Source organism: Rhea pennata, chromosome 1 (genome assembly GCF_028389875.1).
Source record: "Rhea pennata isolate bPtePen1 chromosome 1, bPtePen1.pri, whole genome shotgun sequence".
Classification (NCBI taxonomy): domain Eukaryota; kingdom Metazoa; phylum Chordata; class Aves; order Rheiformes; family Rheidae; genus Rhea; species Rhea pennata.
Genome location: NC_084663.1, coordinates 3,943,725 through 3,965,891, shown reverse-complemented (window position 1 = coordinate 3,965,891; position 22,167 = coordinate 3,943,725). Strand labels below are relative to the sequence as shown.

At 47.9% G+C, this 22,167-nt stretch overlaps 1 protein-coding gene and 1 long non-coding RNA gene across 2 annotated transcripts in view; both read right to left on the bottom strand.

Annotated features, from left to right (window-relative positions):
• PODXL (podocalyxin like) overlaps positions 1–22,167 on the bottom strand; it is a 47,008-nt gene that overhangs the window by 20,908 nt on the left and 3,933 nt on the right.
• Positions 11,502–13,469, bottom strand: LOC134142864 (uncharacterized). Its single transcript, XR_009958973.1, has 3 exons — positions 13,387–13,469; positions 12,062–12,260; positions 11,502–11,950 (listed from the first exon to the last, which is right to left on the bottom strand). It is a non-coding gene; the product is annotated as an uncharacterized LOC134142864 (long non-coding RNA).

Genomic DNA, 22,167 nt, shown 5'->3' with positions numbered 1-22,167 from the left:
TTTTTTAATTTTCTCTCTTCCTCCCTGACTGGCAGCCCATTCCAAATCTCTGCACTGGACCTGGCGGTAATAGCTGGTAATGAGCCCCCATTTCCCTGGGCCGAGAGCCAGTATTGCCTGATGACTGTCCTCAACAAAAGACTTGAAAAGGATCTGGTCTAAAAAGCAGAGAAAAACTCTGCAAGGTGCCGATCGACAGTAAGAAAAGACAGACAGGACAAGATGTTCAGTGTGCCTTTAACGTCCAGGTTACTAGCAGAAGATGCAGTATTTCCTTCGGCAGCGAAAGAATGACCCTTTCGCAATGTGAGCCCTGAAGATAAAAGGATTTAATGCATGCTAAGGGAGAAAAGAAGAACGGAGGGGAATTCCACCGAGTCACCAACGGCACCCTCTTTCACCAGGAAGAGATTATTTCTAAAAGCCTGAAAGGAAAAGTTCACTTGGATTTCAGCCAAGGGCCCTCACTCTGCTTCAAGTAAGCAGAAAAAAATTACCAGCCTGAGTTTCGACAGGGCCGGAGCAGTTACTGGGTTTCACCTTTGGGACCATCATCAATTCTTCGTGTTACGGAAAGCTACCATAACATACCAGCTACCCGACCGTGCGTCTCCCGGAGAGACGCTCTTGCTGCCGGACTCGGGGAAGTGATTTAACACTAACGGGTTGCAAGGAGACTAACACCTGGGTCTGCACCTCTCCTCATGCATGTGGCACCCAATTCCCCCCAAATCCTTGCATATCTTCGCAGGGAGTGGAGTAGACCTGCCCGATAAATACATACATATATATATATATATCCCCAGGAGGCACGGGTAAGCTTTCCACGCATGCATCCATGCGTGTAGAGGCCAAATAGCCTGGAGGAAATGAGTACACTGCAAAAACATGATTTCATTTCCGGATATGTGTATCCCATGACTACATCAGTGATACGGTGTCTCTGTAGCAGGGAGAGCCCCAGAGGGGTGAGAGCTTTCCCTGATTGCTAGCTACAAAGAGGGGGCAGTTTTGCCCAAAGGAGCAGGGTTTGGGAGCCTGGAAGTGCTGCTTTTGGTCCCTGCTGCTCTGGGGCTCCTCCTGGCCAGGGCTGGAGGAGAAACCTCCCAATTAGGAGCTGCGCTGGTGTGAAAAGCCACCCAAAATGGACAAGGTATTTTGTGCCAATGGACTTTGCTCTGCATCAGTCGCAGGCCACGGTTTTCAGCAAGCCACTAAGCGATGCTCCGGACCGCTTTGATCGCTCTCTGCAGTGTAGACACAAGGGAGTTTGCAGGCTGGGGAAGATGCCGAAGTGGGAAGCAGATTTTTTGGCAAAGTCACAGCTCTGAGCATGAAGAAAAAGAAATGCTTCAGTGCAAAATGCAAAACGAAAGGACACGTCCTGTGCCTCCTCCCTGCAACCCACCCGCAGCCACCGCCTCTCCATGTGGCTCCTGTTGTTAAATTAATTCCCTGACTGAGAGCTTCCCGTTTCCTATTTCTGTAATGCCCCTGATGGCCCCCGACCACCTTGTTGAAACAGCTCAAATTGGCTAAAAATCTATTAATAGTGTGAAAAGGAAACCCAAAAGAATAACTTCGGAAATGGTGGGTGACACACCCCACTCCAGCAGGCCAGTATGCTGAGCCCAGTTCAAAGCCAGCTCCTGCTCCTCCCAAGACGGGATGAAAAACCTCGGGAGACCTAGCAACCCAAGGAAGGGGAGGGGATATGAGCCAGTTCCTATTCACCTCCCTGTTCACAGCCCTTCCAGATCCAGTAAGGGCCAGGGGTAAAATTTGTCCAAGGGCAAGGGGAGGGGGAGAAGGGAGGGGGGGTAAGGATCCAGTGGTGGCCTTTGCAAGGGGCCACCTCTAGGGTGGACCATAAAGACCAGGGAGACCAGATTGGCAGACTAGTGCAAAATATAACTATTCATCCTGGAACCGAGCTGGGCTACCAGAGCCAACTATCGTTTTACAAGGTTTTCAGATTTCCCGTATGGACAGGGTCTTTCCCTTCCTCCTGCTTAGAGAAAGACAGGTTCAAACAGCCCCATCCTCCTGAGCTACCTGTCGAAATCTTGGCGAGAGCCCCGTGACTCGAGCCATGCTGTGGACGGCAGATGTGCCCATGCTCATCTGTCACTTGTCACGCTTGCAATCAGAGGGTCTCTCCTTGTCATGGTATGCTTTCATCTCAGCATTACCCAACCCCCTTGCTGCCAATCTCGCCATCGCTATTACGAAATGGTTTCACCCGGGTCAAAGACAAACTTGGCCTCCTGCAGGAGAACACTGGGGAGAGGTCTGACAGTCAGTGTCAGCATGCTTTGGGGATCCTAACCCTGCTGCAAGGAGGTTTGATTGATAAAAGCTTTCAGTTTGGCGCTGATCTTGCATGCGGTTGACAGAAATGGAGACAATAATACTGACAAGGGTCCTATCTTCCACTGTCAAATGAAACAAACCCAGAGCCACAGTCTGTCCAAAACTTCTACATAGAAGGACTTACCTGATAAGCATTTACTCGCTGCACACCAGGGAAAAGAGGAAAGAGTTTCAGGCCCTGAAGGGCTTTGCTCTTATCATGCCCGTCCAGATGGACGGGAGTGTCTGGGGGCTTCCCGCTCTGCACTGCCTACCTGGAGATACCCCTCAACTGGAGACACTGGGCACATCCCAGCAGCACCTTAACATCATCCTGAGGACTATTAGCAGGCGGAAGGATGTTATGGTCACTCATGCTCTTAGACAAGCCAAAACCTGCTCCACTTTAATTCAGACGAGGAAAAACTCTTTCAGTTGCCCATGTTGCACCTGATAGAAGTAATTCAGAATCTCATGGTGCTAATGAGAACTAAATAGGCTTCTGCTGCTCTGTCCCTCCTGTTAGGTCTGTCTCGGTTTGTTTTACTCGCAAGACAGCCTTTTGGGGTACAAGGAGCAGATACTGTACAGTCTGACAGCCAGTCTGCCTATTTGGGAAAAGAAAACACAGTTCCATAATGCAGACAAACTGCTACAGTTAAAGCTGCTTGGTTTTGGCCAAGAAACCCAGCCAAAGCCTGAGATGCCTTTCCTGTCGCAATTGCTACACTTATCCCCAGAATCCAAGTTCTGATGAACTAGCATTTTCTGATGAGAAACCTGCTTCATTAACAAATTCCCAATCAGCTCCTTCTGCAAGTATTTGCGCCAGCTCAGCTTGTCTGTTATTTCATTTGGAAGTATGACAAACTATTAAAAAAAATCATCTCAAGGCACATCTCCTGCTCACACACATTCCTCTTCAGTGTACAAAGACATATTTGCTCTTCTGGAGGAGAAGAGCACTTTTCTTTGCACTTCTAGGACTTCTGAAAACTTTAGAGCAATTAGCTTCTCACTGACGTGAATCTGTGTGCGGCGGCAGCAGTTTAACCCATGAACCCTGGGCAACCCCAACATCTCTTCTCCTCTCCTCCTTAGCTCCTCTAAATGGCCATTTGGGGAGGTAGAAATGGGTAAATTTGCTGTACCAAGGCCAATTAATGAACAGTCAGTGGATTTTAGGGAGCAGAAGTACTTCAGCACTTCTCATCCCAGCACTGTGAAAAACAACAGGTTTGCTTGAATAGACCAAGTTACTGCAAGTTCACAGCAGGGGAACCCAAAGATAGCTCTTGGAGACAGTCTGAGATGAAACCTCATTTCCTGTGCAACCAATCTACCCCTTCACAAACTCTGCTGGGGTGGCTCCAGGTGGGTTTTGCCCTCCTGGCCTGTTTCCCTCCTCACCACAACATGGGCAGTCAGGAGGCCTGGTCAAACAGAAGCTGCTCTGTGTGCACAGGATGTACACTTATTTCAATGTATATGTATGGGTCTATTTTGGCTCCTTTAGACTAAATGCAGCCCCATCTCTTACCTTCACCTCCCAAAAATATTATCATCTAATTGTCTTTCCTACCAAGCTTGGATTTCTCCTGAATTTCTCCTTGAGGACTGTTTATTGCCAAGAAATTGTGATTGTGCTGTGACATCTCTCACCCATATGGACCCAGCTAGCTCATCTCAGGTAGTGTCATCTGCATGACCAACTCCAGACCAGGCATGAGGGACACTGGTGATGGGAGCAAGTTCTAATCCAGTCTCTCTCATGGATAAACACAGAACATCATATGAAGGATTGTGTTTCCATGTCTCTTCCCATGGACAGTCTGTAGCTATCTAAGAATTGAAGGGAAAGGGGAAAAATAATAAAAAAGAGACAGGAAGACCAGTGTGGAAAATGAAGGCTCAAAAATCCCTTTGGATGATGTTGTCAAGGAGGCGAACAGACACATATACACACATGCACGTCCCTTTCCATTCTATCCCCAGCTATTTTTCATCACTGAGCCTGGAAAAATCCTCTTTCCGCTGGGCACTGATGGGATTTGGAACAGACCTGGCTCCAATCCCACACCGTTCCCAGGCTGCAAAATGAACCAGGGACTCCTCACAGCCCACACAGAAACTCTCTCATCACTCAGGAAATGGTAGCAGAGCTGCTAAAATGGAAATGCTGGGAGTGCAAGCCAAAAAAAAAAAAAAAAAAAAAAAGGCACTTCCCTGCTTGACCAGACCCTCTGAAGCTCAGTGCACAGCCATGCTCGTGTCTTTCTCAAGCCTCTCTTACACCATTAGCAAGGATGAGTTATCCTGTGGCTACCTCACGTCACAGTACAAGTTAGCATCCATTGCCCTCTTGCAGACAAGCCCGAGGAGTTTTCCACCTGAAGCCATCGGCTGAAGGACACTATGTCTGGTATATTTAGCACTGAAATACCTCTGTTTCTGAAAGGTCATCTAGGGTCTTTGGAAGAAACTCAAGCTTTACATTGAGAAATGGGCCATGAAAATGTCTTGGGAGCAAGGTAAAGCCCAACTACCTTTGGCCCTAAAACAGTGGCCGTGAATCAAAATCACTCTGTAAGTCACAAGAATGCCTTAAATTCACAAGATATATGTGTATGTGTGTCTGTATATGTATGTAGGTATACACAAACACAAATATACATATATATGTGAAATACATATGTATGTATTTTTATAAAACACTTGGGATTCTTCTTACATAACTTCTAGGTTGTAAGCCATTAAGATACTCTTTCATGCTTTAGTCTACAAGTATGAGTGCTACAGAAGCTGGTTCTCCTAAAAAAGCATATATATTTAAAGCCCCAATTCCTCTGAATCTGGAGAGGAATCTCAGGACCATAATAAAGACTGTGAGCCTGGATAAGACTACCAGAGTTGGTAATGTTACCTTGACTCTTCAAGGAGGCCGTTAACTTCACCACCTCCCTTCCAGGGAGGTTTGAAAGCTGATCCACAAATTGATTTCAGTAGCATGGAGTATGTAGCCAGCAGCAGGGTGGTGGGAAGGAGACCTTCAAGGAAGCCAATGTTAAGAACTGCTTGGCTGAAGCCACCAGTTTGCTACTGAGGGCTGATCTGTCACATTAAACCAGCCCCTCCTGGAGAGCTGACCTCCTTTCTCCAACCCTGCTGCAGGAACCGCCTCACGCCGTGTGAGGACAGATTTATGAATCTAGGCAGAGCAGAAGTTCCTCTCCGTGCTTTTCAGCCCAGAGGGATAAATCACCTCTGCCTAGCTGCTCCAGATGACTTGAAAAGGCGTGAGAACAGGAGTCATCAAATAGGGAACTGACTTCTATTCATCCTGATGGCTTGTCTACACAGAGCTACTCCAGAAAATTAATTAAAAATTAACAGAAGGTGTGATTCCAAAGTGGATTAAAGAGCACACAACTTGCCAGGTGGTGAATCTTGTTCAGCTTTAAATGAGCCCTCATTCAAGTCAGTTGAAATGAAGTGAGTGAAGTCAAATTAAGGTCTCCTTAGTTCTGAAAGCCAACAGAGGAGAGCTGATACAGTTTAAGAAAGTTAATTCCAGAGAAAGCTGGTGATGGTCCCCACATAAACAAGCTCCCAGATTTTGCATTTGGCAATGATACCGACCTCATGCAAGACCAGGCTCCTTTCTGCTAACCCCAGCATCTCCAGGGAGGTGGGTTTGCATGTCCCAGGTGAGAAGCAGCTTTGCTCTTGTCTGGCAATAGAATTCACTGGCTTCACTCCCCTACAGTTGGCCAGGTTCACGCTCCATGCAATCACAGCAATGTGAGGAAGAAGCTGGCCCTGAGCTACTTCTCCTGCTGGCTGAACCTCTGCCAGCTGCCCAGCACCTGGGAGAGCTTTCATCTAATGTCACTCGTAGTCTTGAATCAACTATGTGCCTAGCCCCCCTCCGTAAAAGCTGAGGGTCTCAACTGCACAGCACTCCTGGTGGGAAGGTTTTGCAGCCAAGCCTCCTGCTTTTTGTGAAGATTGTGCTAATTCTTGTAATAAGGCACCTTGAGCCATAGCCCACGCCTGAGCTAGCTGGGTGACGCTGGTAGTGCAGAGGCCAGCTTGGGAATACCCTGCCTGCTGGCACCAATCCTCAACCCAAATGTCAGGGGGGGACGGAGGAATGCGGAGCTGCAATAGTTCACCGAGGAAACGGACTTATTTCTACAGGTCTTGCTACCTGTCTTCTCCACACTTCTCTCCCCTTGTAGTGGGGGCTCTTCCAAAAAGAAGTTAACCCAAGAGCAGAAGTAGGGACTACTGGCTTCTCTGAGACATCAGAGCCTAATAGGTTGGACCATGGGAGACAGAAGGGCATTAGGATCGGCATTAACAGCAGCGATCAGATCCCCAAACTTGTGCTGTCTGAAGAGAGGACCCCAGCTAGTTACCTAGGCATCTTCTATAGTCAGAGGAGAGAGACTAGCATCTCCGGAGGATGACTCTATTCATTTGAAGTAGATCCCTCTTTGGACAGGACAAGTTGCCCTCTGAAAATGCCAGTGTCTCTCTACTGACAGTCAAAGTTCACAAAGTGGACAATTTGCACTTTCTGAATATCTCAGGTTAGATGAGGCAGGTCCCACTTCCTCTCTACTTCCAGAGAAACAGGAGTTGCCAACAGGCACAGAAGGCTTCACCGATGTCCAGAAATCAGAGTGGTGAAGGGCTAAAAGGAGCCCACAGAGAATTTGCCGGAGGCCTAGCAAGGCGAACGTCAGAGCTGTAGCCCTGAGAGGTAGAAAAAAAGAAGTGAGTCCCTAAACTTAAAGAAATAAGGGATCCCAGCCTGGTCACAGGTAGCTCCAATACAGAGAAAAAAATGGGTACAGGGAATTGAAAGGTCAGTTTATCCGGGCACACACCACCATCATGGCATTGCAAACCACAGTCCCTCTACTAGTGTCTGCTTCTTTGTGCTTCCCTTTCGTCCTTGCCTCCCCACTAAGATTTATAGCAGGAATCACCCTCCTGGAAATAGTCTTTCCCTTCACAACTCCCAATTGCTTACTCCTGCCATGGTGGAGGGAAAGGCAGGAAGATCCATCACAGGAGAGAAACTCCACTGAAGGGGACTCCAAGGCTTTTGACAAGGGCGTAACAGCCAGAGGCAGCACTGGCTGCAGCACCGTGGCCCTGGTGGGGTCTTGCTTGGGGTGGGAGGAGAGGGTGGGACTCAGAGGGCACTTGCTCACCCTGGGGCCAAAAGGAAGTGCATATACCAGCGGAAAAGTGATGGATAGGAGGCGATAAGACCTGTAGCCTCACCCTCCTTTTGTACGCCCAGTCTTTGATGACTCATGGAGTTAGCCCAAATTTACGCCCTCAGCACTGCAGCCCGCCTGCAGGGATGCTGGCAGCTTTATTTTTAACCTCCTTCTGATCAGGAGCTGTGTTGCCTCTCCTCTGCCTGCAAGCCTGGCCGTTTTTCCCCGGAACATTTCACACCGGGGGGAAGGCTGGAGTAAATCAGCACAGTGCACTGTGCTGGCGACGCTGTGGCACGTCGTCCACCACAGACTCGACGGCAACGGCTGCATCACCCACTGTGGCACATCGGGGCTGGTTGAGGAGACCCTCCTTGGTCCATTGCAACTCTATAGTGGTGAAAGTTGCTGCGAGGACAAGTGGCTGATAAAGCCAAGTGATGGAGCTGCCGTTAGGTGGGTGACCACCTCAAGCATCCCTCAGTAAAATTTTGGGCAATTCCCAGTTAAACACCCACTTTTCAGTGCCATTTGCTTTCTCAAAGCTTGTTAGGACTCTTGCTGGAGACAGGCTCCTCCATAGAGACATTGTCGGGCTCCTGCAAACTTGCACTGTTTGTGCAAATGGCACTCAACTGGCATGAAAGCTGCCACCACCATCCCTCAGCCAAGGGCTGGAGCCTGGCTGGAGGGCAGGATCGAGCCCTTCACCACACTTGGTCCCCTGTGACCTTAAGCAGTGCCTGCGATGGGGCTGGCAGCCCAGCGGCTTCCTGCTAACGCTGCAAGGAGAGCTCCGCGTTTCCTTGAGATCTGTTGTGTGTCCGTGCTATTTCAAGTCCCGCTTTTTTTTTTTTTTTTGATTTTTTTTTTTGTCTTTGGCTCTGCACCCGCACCTCAGGGTGGGGGCTTCCTGGATCATCCTGAGCTCTATATATATCCCCACGCATATACATACGCACACACATATATTTATATAGCAGCGCAAGCGCGTCGAGCCCTCGGGCATGGACTGGACACGGCGCACTTGGCAGGAGGCTCCGTACTATTCTTTAGGTGGGGAGAGCCGAGGAAGGGAAGGACATGGCTAACCCTCCCTCCTATTCAAAACTATTTAAAGCCCGTCTGGCACAGACTTGCTTTCCCACCAAATGGCCCCAGTGACGATCCGGCTTTAAATCTGTGTAATCAGATCAACTTCTCTATTGTTGGCAAATTCATAATTGCCTCGCTATTTAACTTTTCTGAAACAGTAGGTTTTACAGGAAAAGAATATCCATTTTAGCTCCTTTTCTCTCTCTCTCTCTTTTTTTTAAGAGTGCTGGGACTTCTTCAAATTCAACAGTTCTTGTGCTCCCCCTCCTTAAAATAATACACACAAGCACAGGAATCACTGATGAAAGGCACAGAGAGTAAGAAATGACCTTTCCCAATGCTGTTCCAGTGCAGGATTCTTTAACACAATATATTTATTTTTCCAGTGGCTTCTCACACGTAGTTCTGAGCAGCACAGGTTTTTAAAAAAATCTTTTCCCTCCAAAGAGGAAGGATGCTCTCATAGGGACTACACACTGACTTAAATCCTTCCTCTGCCACAGCCTCCCAAAATGACCCTGGATAAATTTCTTAGCCTCTTCCTGTGCCCCGTATGTACACGCAGGAGGTGACAGATTTTGGATAGAGGAGCCGTCTTCACTTACGTGTTGGTCCACCTTGCTACCCAAGGCCCCGGCCTTGGTTAGGTGCCACAGCAATACAAATAATTACTAATACTAATCCCCACAGGAGTCTATTACATTATGGTTCAGTTTCCTCCCAAACAATCGCTCCTCTTCCTTGCTTTGTATGTTCTTCAAAAGAAGCGACTGCTATGCTTTAGGGCTGGGACACCAGCCGTGGTAAACATACGCCCAGCATTCCTGCTCAGCCGGGCCCGAGTAGCAAAAAGATTAATCTGCTTTAAGATAGACACATCACGGGCAGGAAAAAAATTGGGGGTTTAATGGAGATGGGAGCCTAACAGCACTAAATAGCATTTATCCTGAGAAGTTTCTTAGAGCAGCTGTATTCACTCTCTACGGGAGGATTTTTTGTCAGAATTGCAGTAACAGTAAGAAATGTCTAGAACAGAAGTGCCCAGTGGTTTCAAGGCTGAAAATATCTTTGTTCGGAGACCAGTGAAGGCTGCAGTCCTGGTCTCTGTGCCGCAGGAGCACTCAGCTGAGGGAAGTGGAGATTTACCACGTACATGCAGCTTGCCAGCACTGCACTTGGACATTGTCCTGCTTTCTGACTATGCTGCCCGAAAAGCTCCACTGCATCATCACATAAAGCGAAAGATGACCCTTAAGTGGATGACAGCACCAAAAAAATTCCCCTGATCCACAGTCAGCCCTGACCTGACGTCAGAGGCTCATCTAGGGGGTTTATGGGCCACAAAAAATGTTCTTGTAGGGTACATATGGCATAGGAGAACCCCAATGCTATAAGTTTAGGTGCACTACCAAACTCCTGTTGGGGAACTGGGAATCCAGAAGTATAAATGCCAATAAAAGCTGGGATGGTAGCACTGATGGGCCATCCCAAAGTGGTTTAAGTTGGCTCATGTTACAGCAGAGCTCTGGTTGGGCTTTCCTGAGGTCTTTGGATCCTCATTCAAGCAACTAGCCTGCTCTGAAATCATCTTTGTGAAGGTTTTTCCACTGTCAGGACCAAGAATTTAGGCCTACACAGCAAACAATGAAGGTTAAGAAGGAAGAGGGACTTGCTAACCAGCTGGCCAACTGGCTTGACTTAATGGACCAGGAACAATGTGCATTTTGGTTATCTTTCCCAAGATGAGGCCTGCAATGGCTTTAATTAGTCACTTACCCACATCAGCTGGGTTCTTGGCTGCTGAAAGACATTGTCTTTCCAGCCCAATTACCTCATCATTATGACTCAACAGGAGAACGATGTTGCTCTCCCAGCATCCCAGCAAAAAGTGCAATTCCTGAGTGGCTAGAGATGAGCAGAAGAGCACGGGATGTTGTAGGATGTAGCCAGATTGGTGATCCAGCTCAATGCAAGTAGGCTACAGTCAAACAACAGGTCTAAAAGGTATGGTATTGTGCTGAGAAATTTCAGCCAGGAATATAATATAAATACAACATGTGACAATGGTCATGTTCAGCTCCCCCAAAACTCAACAGTGGTTGCTTGGACAGGTAGTTAGTGGTGGTTTGGGGCATGAAAAGAGATTCACTGGTTAGGGAGGAAAACGCTAAATGGTATCTTATGGAAAGAAGAGCTTGCAACACTGCATCCACAGTGGTGTGGAAGAAAAAGGCCTTTGTTTGTGGCTGCTCTGGAGCTCAGGTCTTCACTGACCTCTCCCTGCTCTCCAAATCCTTCTCCCTTCTGGCTGCGATGTGGCATGACAGTGTCTAGCGGTCATGTAACGGGGCAGGCCATGGCAGGCGAGGGGAAGGGAGCAAAGGAAGCAGGAAGGAAGATGGAGCCGCATCCCCTCCCTGCCATTAATCACCCTCCTCTTTCTCCTACAGAAGACCTTTTGCAGGTCTGCAAGCTCCTTGCTGGACTCCCACCTCAGAAGGAGCTCCAGGATGTGAGTGGTAGCTGTGTCACAGACTGGACACAGAAGGGGGACATGGGGCTGGGCTTCACGATAATATCCAAACTATTCTGCTCCTGAGACAATGGAGACTGGATCCTATTTTTGGCACAGCAGCAAAACTCTGACACATCAGTGAAACTCTGACACATCTGTGAAACTCTGACACATCAGCTTGCCCATTTCCTTTAGAAAATAAAAGAACTGGAATTTGAGTGGGGTTAGAGACAGGAGGAGAGGGCAGGGGCTGCAGCTTGGGTCCAAAATGGAACCCACAAATAATCATTAGTAGAGCAGAAGAATGACAGAGAAGACATCAGACTGGGATTCACTAGATGCTACTAGTCTTAATCCCGGACTTAGGAGGGGATCTGGGGAGGGAGCAGGAGAGCAAATGCAGCCATACATTAGCGTTGCGCTGTGCCAACGAAGACTGATGCTCCGTTACGTTTGCAAGAGATTAGTGTCAAATCAAAGTATATCTTTGCTTCAAAAACTACTCTATTTTAAGAGATACAAGAAAACCAGCATCCTTGGTTCCAGCATGGCAAGGAGTGGACAACTGGAGAAGACCCACACACTTCAGATACACGTTCGGAGAAACAGCTCATACTCCTCCAGACATCTAGAGAGATGTCTCCATTGTTCTGAGCTCCATCCCGTGCAGGCATCCCTGGAAATTATCGCCTGGGCAAAATACTCCTCGGCTCCAACCAGAGCAGCTCTCAGAAATCAGGCCTTGGGTGTGCTAACAGCAGAGACAAAAAAAAAAAAACCCTGAGGTATCAAAAGCAGGTGGTAACTTCTAGCAAAAGAGAGAGAAAGAAGCAGACCCTGAAGAAGAAAAGATTACTCATACCAAGACAAAGCAGGAGGAGAACGATGTTGGCTGACACAAGGAGGTGACTTGCCACAGCAGATCACAGGCCTGTTCTCCTGCCTGCTAGCCCCACTCTGACCCAAGCGGTAGGCGACTCGGTACATATAATTGTGAGAACAGCCTCTCCCAAAGCAAGTCAGTTGTTTTCCTTCCATTCACATCTGGAAGCGGCCATAAGCTATGGGAGGAAGGAGGGGAGAAACAATTTCAGAGCTCTGCGGAAGCCAGGACTTGACCTCCAGGGCGCGGTTGGGAGCTCGAGTCTCCCTTTCTTCTAGCTGAGCTGGTTTGTCCAACTCTATCTGATAAAGCCCAGACTCACACGTTGCTCTATAATTCCCCAGGGCCTGGGAATATGAAACAAAGCCCTGTTTGTGTGCAGTTGGCCAGACCTGTCTCCTCCAGCCACTGCTCCCCGGGACCAGCGTGCTCCTGGCCAGCTGAGCTGGCTGGTGTCACCCAGGGCATGTGCACCTCTGCCTGTCCATCCTCTGCTCCTCCTGTCACCCAGGCCTCTCTGCAAGGGCCAAGCACCACAGATGAGAGGCAGAAGTGCTCTAAGATACAAAATAACAGCACTGAATCTTTCACCTGGCAAGGTTCTGCACAGCAGAGAGGCCAAAGAAACAGGACATCTACCCCGAAAGCCAGGCATTGCATTTTGATGCTTTTTATGCAGCAGATGGCCAAGATCTTTGTTATCACAGTAAAATATTTGAACCAACTCTCCTGTGTGGGAGCAAGACAGAAGCAGGTGTGAATCCCTATCCCACTAAGGGCCCAGATGCAGGGAGGGTTGAACGTCCCTGTGATGGAGATGAACTTCAGCAGCAGCATGTGCAGCCCTGTGCTGCTCTACGCATGCCCAGACACTTGCCCCTGGGAAGCTGGCTCAGCTCCAGCCCAGCTCCAGCTGGATCTAAAAGCTGATATTTATTGCTGTGAAACAAATGCATCAGTCCTAATCCAAATTAGCCAGGAGAGAGTGCCTTCTTTCCCCAGCCCTGCAGCTCTTCTTTCTCCACTCTTAGTTTCAGGGTAACAGCCACAGATTGAACCGGGACAGGACAATTTGCAGCCCTTTGACTCTGGGGGAAGTACCTCAAGGTCAAGGTGGCGGCAAGTAGCTAGAAGAAGCCTCACTATTCCCCGCCTTTCTTGGGGGAGAAATGTGGGAACCTTGCACGCATGCATTCAGCACAGCAAATCTTTTGCTTGAAATAGGAGCTGAGAGAGCTGAGATCCTGTCTCTGCTGCAGTTTTCCCCTCTATAAAATAAGTTTTTGAGGGAGGAATACCTTTACCTACTGCAGAGGCAGATTGTGAGGGTCTGCTCCTTCTGAGCAGGTCAGATTTAGGCAGCGGCGAAATCTTAGCACCTCTTGCTTTCTTCTGTCCCTCAACAGGGTTAACACTTCTGTTCAGAGCAAGCAGAGATTTCTGTAGAAACATCTCATGGGGGTGCACTTTCCCTTCCCCAAGCTCCCCACTGCAGCAAGAGCCAGACCTTAGGATGGGAATATGAAAAAAAAAAAAGAAAAAAAAAGTGGATTTCAAAAAGTGTTATCCAAAAACATGACTTCAAAGTCAATTTGTCAGCCGAGGTTTCCAGCCGCTGCCCTGCTCACGCAGTGGTGTTATCAATGCTGCCCTTCCGCCAGCCCCCAGTGCCTTGGGCTGCCAATTTTCTCCGCCGAGACAGAGATAAATCCCTGCCCCAAAAACTGTTCCTGAGCTGGATTAGAAGGAAACCCTCCCTAAAAGGCCAGCTGGGCCACTTTTGTGGGCAGCCCCCAGCACCTGCTCAAGGGGAAAGCAGCTTACGGCCCCGCATCGGTGTCCTCCCCCAGGCGAGCCCCATCCTAATCAGATCGGAGCTGCCCCAGCGACACGCGAAACCGTCTCACGGAAAGACAAAGCAGAGCTCCGCGATCCTATTCCTCCTGCTCAAACACAAATACGGCCCCGAAATAGCTGGCATTCCTTTCGCATGGCTGTCCCAGAAGTATTTCTGCTCAAGCTCTCTGCACTAGACAGCTACTGGACTGCGACGGGGATTTCCTCAGCCTTTGCTGGGTCTGGGGGCTTTTTTGAGGTTGTTTTACTGCAATTGTCACTGGGATTCTTCTGTGTAAGAGTATTTCTGAGAGCAGCCGCAGCTGAAATACCTAGTAGTTGTGCTGCTTCCCCTGGCAAGGAAGCAGTGAAACGCAGCTGGGGTAGGATCCTGCAGGTGTTTGGCAGGTTAGAGCTGGAAACATCTCCATGCTCGTCATGCGGAAAAATACTACGTGCAGCCGAAAAGGGAAGCTGTGAAAGTGCAATGCCATTGTCCCTGCAACAGGCGGAGTGGGATTTGCCCTGCTGCTCTCATTGGAAATCCAGTGGGACCTCAATAACCACAAACAGGCAGAGCTTTGCGATGCTGGGTCCCTTCCAAAACGCACCAGCTCTCTTTACTTCCCCCACCCCCTTCCACCCCACTTCCCTCCCATGAGCTTTGTGCTGAGACTCTGGTCCCGTAATGATGCCTATCGAGTTGTTCACATCGTTTCCTGAAAAGCCCAGAGTTTCCTTGCTGGCTGGACAGGCGCATGCCAAGGGACTGCAACACTCCTCGCCGTCTCCACTGCAGTTGCGCCTGCCCGCGGGAACCAAAGTCTGAGGGCAGCTCGCTGGCTGCGCAGGTTTGCTCATCTCAAAACTCCTGATTAGACATCGTAACTGCTGCTTCTAATGTGATCGGTGGAAGGAGAGCCTGCTCTCGGGCACAGGCTAAGTAGGGAAGCTGTGTCACCAAAAACTCAGCCCGAGTGCTTTATCCTGCACAGCTGTTGGCTAAGACAGCTCAACTTCATAGGTGGGAGAATAAAAGCAAAAAACAAAAGGACAAAAGAAAAAATTTTCTTTTGATTTCTTTCTTTTTGATTTCTCTCCCTCAAAACTTCCTAAGTGACATTATTTGACCACACAAAGTATATACTGCCAATTAGGTCCTCTATTCCTCTTTCTTCAGACCTGACCTTAAAAGCCCACTTTTTGCCAGCTCCCTCTCACCAGTCCACCCTTTCCTCTTGTTGTGCTGCTTCCTTTTCCCAAAGGACAGTATTTTTTTCCCCCAGCTCAGCCACCCTTAAACCGCCTTCCACCAGTCAAAACCATGCTTCAGAGGAACGGCAAGACAGGGAACATGGAGCTGGAGATCTACAAGAAGAGGCAGAGATGGGCAGAGCACCCACCCGGGAGGGAGAAGTTGCGAGTGAAGGTGGCCTTCATCAAAAAGGCCATTTGAAGCCCACTGGGCAAGAATCAGGCTTCTAGGGTACATTTTGGCATCTGGATGGTGATGGATGAGAAGCTTTGTACTCGGTCATGTAGCCCACACCAGCAGGAATATTGAACATCCTTGCCCTCACAAGGTATTGCTTCACCATCTAATTCACCTTCACACCAATCTTCTCCCTACTAGAAAACCCCACAGAAAACATCTTTTGGGCAAGATCATAAATTATAGGCTGGACTTTGAAAACCTACTCAAGACAGCACTTCTCTGGAGGATGGCCACCACAGCATACTGCTCCTACCAACAACTTAAGAGGGACTTGGTCAGGCTAAATACAGATTTAGTGCTTGGCAGAAGTCAGTGCATCCTCCATCTTGAGATGGGGCTGATTGCAATGTATCAGACAGCTTTGGCAGCCTTAATTGATGTATCTTAGCTAAGGGAAATGCGTCTACACAGTGGAGGTGACACCCTGATAGCCGTCATGCGCACACACAGAGCACAGATGGCAGGACTGGCAATTGCAGGGGAAGTCTGTGGTCGTCTCGGCAGTCATCTCGGCATCACTCTCAGCAGCTAGCTGCCTAGTGAAGAAATGTCCTCTAAAAGGGGCATCCCACAGTGAGGAGCTCCAGATACAGCAGCAAGGATGTGTCACTTGTCAAGATATGGGGGGTTTGCACTCATTGCCTTAAACAGTGATGTTTTAGTTGTCAGACTGTCAGAAAAAAATGTTCTCCTATAGCAAACAGTGGTGAGATGCATCTGAACAGGCTTGGTGAAGAGATCCAGACTCCACCAGGCTTTGCAGAGTTGTGTATTAATAACATTTCGCTCTTGAAAGAACAGAAAGAATTGAGCTTATGGCTCCCCGAATTCCCCAGACCCCCATAACGGGCATGAAGTGTGGATGAAAGGAAGTCCATCAAGGACCTGCCAGGTTGCTTTGCTTTCCTGGCACATGAGTGTATCGCTCAAAGCCAGCTGTACCCCCTAGGGGGACATGTGCACTGCCATGGACCACGATGGGTATCCTCCCAGTTTGTGAAATGTCAAACTCACGGTCTAGCACAAAAGATGATATTAAGAATATTGTTCCAGGTCTAAAACTGAGACACCCACTGCACTCCAGGAATGAGGATTTTCCAGCATGAAATGGGATTGGATTTGGATCCTAGTCAGAAACTGGACAGCTAATAAAAGGAAGCCTCAAAAAATCTTGTTTTTCTCTCTGTTAATCACTGTTCTGCTTATACCAAGACGACATTCGGGATACCTGGAGACTAAGCATGGGATTCTCCCGCCTACAGCCAGATGGTCAAAAGTTACGTATATAAATCTCAACTAACCATTCAAATTTCCTTTACAGGTAACAGAGAGATAAATTCAATTAGCTGCATGAATGGTTGATTCTAAGCTGCAAGAGCAACAGGGAACTGGCAGCTGAAAAACAGAATTGCTTCCTCTCACTGTTTTAAACACTAAAAGTGAGTTTTAAGAGAATGACATCTGTTTATTTTAAAACCTTAAGAGACATGAAACAATTCATTTCACTCACTAACTCCCTCTAAGATTGATGCTTGAAATTCATTCAATAAATTGCTTAGTTTTAAGTTCAAGAGTACATTGAAAAGTTTATATGCTAGGTATCCAGGACCTTGACTAGCTAAAGTATTTTACAGGAATTATAAATTACACTTTGCATATGTCAGTTGAACAGAGTTTTTATCTATGTGTAAAGAGTGAATGTTTACAATAAGCACAAAGTTATTAGCATTACTCATTACTTAAAAAACATGTAAAAGATACATAAGGTAGAAATCAAAATAGAGCTGTGACAGGCTATATAACAGCTTAAATAAATATCTTCATATCATGTTCTCCTAGTGAGAAAATAAAGCTGAAAGGCAGGAGCTGGCTGTAAATCTACATGTTTTACAGCTAGCAACCAAGGAGAATCAACCTTTGGACATAGCTATGAATTTTAAATGAAAGACACGATTAAAATCAAGTCACTTAAATTAAGACTTCCTTCTTATTTTAAATTGCAATTAAGATTCATAATTTAAACCACATTAATTTAAATCAAATCACCCTGCCATAAAATGACTTTTTGAACCGTTTGTGAGAATCTAATGAGGGAGGAAGAACAGGATGTTCTCCCATGGAAAGTAGCTCGTGGGGATTTATTGGTACCTGCAAGAACCAGCTCAGAAGCCCACAGGATTGCAGTGACCAAGAGTCTTCTGCAAGACCAGAGCTGATACAGACCGCATGGATATTTTGCAGTAGTCCTTTGAGTTGGATCAGGGAACTGATCCATCTGAAATCTAAACCAATGTTAAAGAAAATCATTTCCCCCTAAAAAAGTGCATTTACCATGTGTTACTTATTTCTCACATTGCAAAGAGACCCATGTGAGCAAGGAAGAGGGGGCTCCAAGACCAAATGGGGTCACCCAGCTTTGCACCAGCAGCTACAGAGCTGAGAAAGCAGCCGGAAATCTGTATCGGAGAGAATGCTATTTCTGGAGTAGTGCGACTGAAATCTGGTTTAAGGCTGCTCCATATTAGCCGGCGCAATGCCCGCTAGAAAACTTGCTTCCCTTAACTTTTGCTTAATTAATTAAAAGTGTCCAACAAGGACACCTTAGTTGCTTATTTAAAAAAAAATATATATTTTTTTGCTATAACATTAGCTATTCCACAAAACCTCCAATTAAAACAAGCATAAAACATGATTTTTTTCATACTGATCACACCGTCTTATAAGACACATATATAACACACGCACACATGCTTAAAAACTTCCTGCAGCGCAGTCAAGAGCATGATTTTTTAATACAACCAACTCAATACAATTTTACTGAGTTCCCACGCAGTCAGCTGAATGCCTTAAATCAAAAGCATCGGATATGCACGGCTCCTCAGTAAGTCAAAACGGCCGAGGGCCAGAAGGGGCACGCCGATGCCTTGCTGCGGGGAGGCATTCCCTCGCGGCAGCACCGGCCGCGCCGCTGCAATGCCCGCGCCGGCGTTGCTGCAACTGTTCCTTCCTGGCAACCGCCTTCGAGGGAAACGCTTGTATCAATGCAACCACGGCTAACCGCACCGGGGCTGGGCGATACGGCGCGTTGCTTTAACCACGCCGCTTTTCCCTCCAAGGGAAAAGCAAAAAAAACCCCAACAACAACAACAACAAAAGAAAAACAAAAAAAACCCCACCTCTTTGCTATTTTGCTTCAAAGAAGGACTTTCTCAAGCCCTTCTGCAGAGCCTTTCAAATCGCCTTTGTTCACGTTAAAAACCAACGTTTTCCCCTTGACGGTGCCCGGCAGAGGCCATTTCCAATAAATGCCTGACAAGCTTGTCTCCTTTCTTACAGTAGCCAGCATGCTGATTTAATATATCTTTAAGCACCTCCAGCTTAATAACTCTAAGACAATTTCCACCTCCTCCCCCAGTTAAATTTACTAAAATTAATTAAGGGCAGAGAAGGAGAAAATTTCTCCCTTTGACATTAATAACAAGGGCCTTATTCTACCCCCGTAAAGTGACCTTCCTCCTCCCTTGCAGACAGTCTCTTTACCGACGAGGTGTAAGACCAAAGCACATGTAGTTTGCTAGATAGAGGAAAAAGCTGCGGGATGAAACCAGCCTTTATCAAGGATGCCAAGAACACGGGCCAGACCTTGAAGCAACTTCTAAAGGGGAATAATCAAAGTGGTGGTGGGGAGAAAGTTTATCTTTTGTGTTCTGGAGGAGATTTTAACTCAGGTCCCCTCTGCTTATTTCCAAGGCTGCTGCCTTCCACCTAGCTTCACACACACACATGTATTTCTTTTAATCCAAAGATCATGGTCTTTTTTAAGCTGCCTTTCCCTTTTGCAGCCTTTAGGGCGTACTCCTGATCCACTAGCAAAAAGTTCTTCCAAATCCCCCCCAAAGCAAGGCGATGCAGCCTAGGGAAGCACACTGCATGCAGCGTGCATGCAATCGGACGCTGCTCGCTTACGGAGGCGCATCTAAAAGCGGGTGCTTTAGCAGCGCTGAATTCCTGCTCCCCAAAATAAACTTTCCCATCCATTGCCGTGGCCTCCTGCCCGGCGCTGGGCATTGAGGCATTACGCTAAGCGGCGTCGTGGTAATTTTAAAAAGCCGTTCGTATCCTCCCTGCTGTCTTGCAACGCTTTGGCACCGCGCTGTCACCAGCGCCTGCGGCCCGCGCAGCGCCGAGCGCGCTGGCCTGCGGCCAAGGTGCCTGCGGCACGGACGTTATTTACGGGGGGGGGAAAGTGCCTGCCACAGTCGGAGCTGTGGGCATGGCAAAAATCTGCAAAGCAGCCAGGTTTAGTGATGAGAAAAGCTTCAGGGAAAAGACCTGGGAGCCCCGAAGCAAATGAGCGATGGAGGATATCGGTGCCTTCGGGGCTGTCACCGCAACTCCACCTCTTGAAGGAGAGGAGTTTGCCTCTTTTGGGTAGATGGGGCAACCCTCGGCCAAGAAGGCCACCCCAAATATCTCGCCCCAAAGACCCAGGCTTCTCCGAGTCCCACCACTGCCTCTGCTCTCCCAGCAGATCTCGCTCGACTGCAGCACGGTCCCTTCTATTTTCCCAGCTCTGGAGCTAGAAACTGCTGCCCAGTTCTCAAACACAACGTGAGCAAGATCACGGCATGCAGCTGCTGGGCCAGAGGCTCGACCTCCCCCAGCAAAATGAATCTCCTTACAGAAATCTCCAGAAGGCGATACAGGAGAATCGGACTCCAGGTCATTTTGTACTGCTGCCTCTCAATCTCCAATGTTCCTGGGCATGGGACAAAGATGCAGGACAACCTTCCAGGCACAAGGATGCTCTTCTCGCAGATGCCTCCAAATGAAATTCCAGCAAGCATCACGATGCTGGGGTGATGGGTGCTTCTATGGAGACCTCATTATCAACACTGAGTCACTGCTGCATTACACTGGCATTTTGCACGACTCCTCAAAACCCTCACTATTCCTAGCACTATTTGCAATTCAAAGCAGGCAGCTCACTTGAAGTGGTCTAAATCATCCTGGAAGGAGCCTAGCTCTCTCCCTCATCTCTATGAGGAGATGAGGAGACTGGTCCCTCTTAGCTGGAAGCATCAGGCCAGAGAAAAGAAAAACGCTGATACATCAGCACAGCCCAGGTGGCCGCATTTCAAAGGGGGCATTTATTCCGCGAGATGAGCAGTGTGGCATCAGCAGCTCCTCCTGAATTACAGCACTTGGTCCTGCTTTAGATTTATAAGTTTCCAGGATAAAAGCCCTTGGAGGGCAGATTGATGCTCCTCCACCCTCACCTTGCAGCATCCCTGAGGGTGCTCCTGGCTGAGAAGCTGTTGTTGCACCTCAGCTCCTTGCTAACCACGTTTTTGTCGATGACATTTGTACTGCCGCAGCCCTACAGGCTTCAGTCGAGACCAGCTCCCTGTCTCCAAATACTGAGTGATGTCTCCACCAAACAGCCCACAGTCTAAGTGGACATGTGCTAAATACAGAAACTGAGGCACAGCCAGTCCCTTAAGCAGCGTTTCAACTCTTCCATCCAAAACTGATCACATAGGATGTGGGTAAAACAACAGGCAAGTTTGTCTTTCTCTCCTCAGCCCTATCCACCTTCTTGAAAAGAATCACTCAACTCAAAAATAAATGTTTTTTGAAAACAGACTAGTCCCAATGCTTAGTCACCTTGAAACTCAGGATGCTGTTCACACTCTAGCTGTAATACAGGGAGAGCACTTCCACCCCTGCCTCTTCCCTGTTTCACCTGCATATTCCTGGGGAAGCTCAGACAATTTTTTTGGCTAAGCTTCCAAGTGTCCTATGCAAGTATTTTTTAGGCAGGCTGGCGGCATTTCCACAAATCCCACCATGCAGCAGGACCTGCAAGACCTCTACCTGACACCAAACCTGGCTGTCTCAAAAGCTGCAACAGTGGTTGCCATCCAAAAGCCACTGGTCTGTCCTAGCAGTGGCTGTCCTGTGGCTTGGCAGAGCATCTTGTGAGATGCTCAGTGCCAGTAACAGAGATCACAGAATCGATCACAGAATCACCACAAATCCCCTCAAGGTGAAAGGGCCAGAAGCAGCCTAGGGGAACCCAAGAATGACCTGGGGAAGTGGCAATGAGTCCATCATCGGGTGAGCAAGCGATAAGGAAGTGAGTTGTTTCTGCAAATGTATGTGTCTGAAGGCGTGGAGGAAAGAATTATGAAAACGCAGAGCAGGCCAAACCCACGTAAATACACTTATGCCTTTGGTTTGTCCTAACGTGGCAGAAAAAAATGGTGGTTTTCCTCTTAGAATGATCAATCCAGATGAAACCTGTAGTCCCATGTGCTACCACTTGATGACCAGCTGGTGTTTCAGAATATGCTACAATCACTACAATGGGAAATAAAGAATTGGAGAAAACCAAAAATACGCTCTTTCATACCATACAGCACTGCTATCCTCTAACGTAACTGCAGAAACCCTCCACCCCCCCACGAAATTGCAAGCAAAGGCATCTTGCAGCAAGGGATTGCACAACACTCTGGCAAAATCTACCCTGTAGGAAACAAAACTTCTCGTTTTCAGTATTATTGGTCATCACCTTATTCTTGCATTATAGTAAAGGGTTATTTGGGCTGCTCAACCCCAAACAGGCAGCTCACTCTGCCATAATGAATAAGCCAGTGGTGGCTTATTTTAATGGGTCAGGCAGGGAACCGTAGCCAACTTTGGCTATTTAAGCTTATTAAATACTAGTTGTGGTAACTTCCAGAAGAACTTC